Source organism: Nanorana parkeri, unplaced genomic scaffold (assembly GCF_000935625.1).
Source record: "Nanorana parkeri isolate BGI_ZX_2015 unplaced genomic scaffold, ASM93562v1 scaffold2364, whole genome shotgun sequence".
NCBI lineage: Eukaryota > Metazoa > Chordata > Amphibia > Anura > Dicroglossidae > Nanorana > Nanorana parkeri.
In genome coordinates, this window is record NW_017308632.1 from 99,148 (window position 1) to 102,672 (window position 3,525).

Genomic DNA, 3,525 nt, shown 5'->3' on the forward strand with positions numbered 1-3,525 from the left:
TCAGTAAAAAAAAAAAGAAGATTTTTACTTTTTGCATTCAAAAGCCGAAACAGATTTATATGGTACTCACCACCCAAAGGGGATCCGCCATCTTCCTCTTCAGGAACAACTAAAAAATAATAAGAGACAGTGAACCGGATATTTCTCACCAGCAAAACAACTGAATGTTACATCATTATATTCTGGTTCGGTGTGTACACTACTGAATCACCCCACAATTACCTATACCTCACATTATATGAGACTTCCCCCCAGTAGTCTGTGTCTCGGCCCCTCCCACAATGGTGAGATTCCCCCCAGTAGTTTGTGTCTCTGCCCCTCCCCCAATGGGGAGATTCCCCCCAGTAGTTTGTGTCTCTGCCCCTCCCCCAATGGGGAGATTCCCCCCAGTAGTTTGTGTCTCTGCCCCTCCCCCAATGGGGAGATTCCCCCCAGTAGTTTGTGTCTCTGCCCCTCCCCCAATGGGGAGATTCCCCCCAGTAGTTTGTGTCTCTGCCCCTCCCCCAATGGGGAGATTCCCCCCAGTAGTTTGTGTCTCTGCCCCTCCCCCAATGGGGAGATTCCCCCCAGTAGTTTGTGTCTCTGCCCCTCCCCCAATGGGGAGATTCCCCCCAGTAGTTTGTGTCTCTGCCCCTCCCCCAATGGGGAGATTCCCCCCAGTAGTTTGTGTCTCTGCCCCTCCCCCAATGGGGAGATTCCCCCCAGTAGTTTGTGTCTCTGCCCCTCCCCCAATGGGGAGATTCCCCCCAGTAGTTTGTGTCTCTGCCCCTCCCCCAATGGGGAGATTCCCCCCAGTAGTTTGTGTCTCTGCCCCTCCCCCAATGGGGAGATTCCCCCCAGTAGTTTGTGTCTCTGCCCCTCCCCCAATGGGGAGATTCCCCCCAGTAGTTTGTGTCTCTGCCCCTCCCCCAATGGGGAGATTCCCCCCAGTAGTTTGTGTCTCTGCCCCTCCCCCAATGGGGAGATTCCCCCCAGTAGTTTGTGTCTCTGCCCCTCCCCCAATGGGGAGATTCCCCCCAGTAGTTTGTGTCTCTGCCCCTCCCCCAATGGGGAGATTCCCCCCAGTAGTTTGTGTCTCTGCCCCTCCCCCAATGGGGAGATTCCCCCCAGTAGTTTGTGTCTCTGCCCCTCCCCCAATGGGGAGATTCCCCCCAGTAGTTTGTGTCTCTGCCCCTCCCCCAATGGGGAGATTCCCCCCAGTAGTTTGTGTCTCTGCCCCTCCCCCAATGGGGAGATTCCCCCCAGTAGTTTGTGTCTCTGCCCCTCCCCCAATGGGGAGATTCCCCCCAGTAGTTTGTGTCTCTGCCCCTCCCCCAATGGGGAGATTCCCCCCAGTAGTTTGTGTCTCTGCCCCTCCCCCAATGGGGAGATTCCCCCCAGTAGTTTGTGTCTCTGCCCCTCCCCCAATGGTGAGATTTCCTCCAGTAGTTTGTGTCTCTGCCCCTCCCACAATGGTCAGACGTCTCCTCGGGGCACCTACTCAGTTTCTTGGGTTTGCTCTTCCTGCGGCTCCCTCTTGCGGCGGCGGCGGGTATGAGGAGGCCGGGCCCCTGGGGAAGGGAGGACACGGAGCCGCTTTCCAATCCTGATAGAGCTGCCAAGAGACAGAAGAGGAGAGGTGAGGGGGAGGGGAAGCAACGTACAGCCGGGGGGTATGAAGATGAGGATAAAACTTTTGGTTCTTCTGAATTTTAGAATGGTCTCTGGAGATCCTTCAATACCGATACAGAAGATGGGAGCGGTAGTTGCCGCTCACCGGGGGAGAGTAAGAAGGAGAACTCCAATGACTTTCCACCGCTGATTGATGACCAATGGGAGCGTTAGAGTCCGTGTCACATGTGTGCTATCACTTTAACACCTGCTGACCGGACAGAAATCCAGGGAGCCCCCCCGACTTCCTGTATGAGCCGACAACACCGCCTCTGCTGCACTGAAAAGCCAAGCAGCGTTGTCAGCTCCGACCCAGTTCTCTTCTCCTGGACTACAGAACACCTCCCACCTTATGTTACAGATCAGCGGGTATTAACCACTTGCTGCCCGGAGCAATTTCTTACTATTTGCGCACACGTGATGATAAAATGTGAATTTTGGGCTAGAAAACAGCTTCTGGCCCCCAAACAATGATATCTATTCTGGGAGCCGAGGCCCCGGAGAATAAAAAGACGCCAGTTGCAATTTTTTATGACGCGCGGTATTTGCGCAAATGTTTATCAAACAAGTATTTTTAGGATAAAATACACTAAAATAACATTTAGTGCACAGAGACAGAATATAAACACCCAAATATATAAATATATATAAAATATAAAAGTCGGGGGGTCACGCCGGGTGAATAGACACCAAACATGCCGAGGCTTAAAATGGCGCGCGTCCGTGAAACCGCGAAAAAACTACAGTGACCAAAATTTCCCGTAGGCGCCGCTTTAAACGCTTCTACGGCTCATCAGTTTAGCGCTAACAGTGATTGGTGGGCAGATAAATACTGCTCTCCCTCCGACGCTCGCGACGATATGTAACACGTGTGGCACAATTTTTTGTTTTTGAGCGTAGGCGCATCCGACGCACGTTTGCGTTTTATCTGCGTACACGTGGGGGACTTTATTTTTTTTTTTTTACACTCAACTTTATTGCTATCACACAGTGGCTAACAAGCTCCCTAAGTAATAGCAAATATAATGCGACAGGTCCTCTTTATGGAGACATCGGGGGTCTATGAGACCTCTAACGTCACCTGGGGACCCCGAAAGAAGCTGATGAGGTAGGGATCTGCTTCTTCTGACTCTAGGAGCCGGAGACTGTGACGAGTGACACAGGAAGTGATGTAATACACGTCACTTCCGGGTCCAGTGATCGGAGGAGAGATCCGAGGCTGGAAGGTTGATGCATCAGGGGAGGCCCGCAGTGCCGGTCCCGGGGCTCTCACCGGGGACAGTGGAGCCCGGGAAGCCAATGGCGGAGGAGGGGACACACGCCGCAGCACCGTACAAGCGATCCGGCGCCTGTACAGACGCGGGATCACAGCAATCGTCTGCTGTACCAAGAACACGGCTACAGGAGCAGTGACCACTTCCTGCGGATGACGGGTATTTAGGTGACCCCGCTGGAAGCTGGTAACATAGGAGGTGTTTGGGGCCCCTAGACACCAGCGGGGGCCACCGGTAATATTTATCACATGTCATTCCACAGAACACTTACTAGGAGGAGGGATCCCGGAGTCCCGCTGTAGGAGACGGTCGGAGATCGGAGACGTGTCACATGAGACACTGCCGTTACCGCCCCTTTACGAATCAAAAAGGCTCCTGCAAGTGACTGTGGGGATCTAAGGGCCACAATGCAAACACCAAAGGGCCACAGGTTAGGCACCAGTGTTGTAGATGAAGAGAGGGGGAGGGGGGTTTTGTTGGCCAGAACTGGGCTGGGCTGACAACACTGCTGTGAATGTTAGTGTAGCAGAAGCTGTGTGTTGTCAGCTCAGTACAGGAAGTGAGGAGCGGTCTGGATTTCTGGCAGGATCAGCGGGTGTTT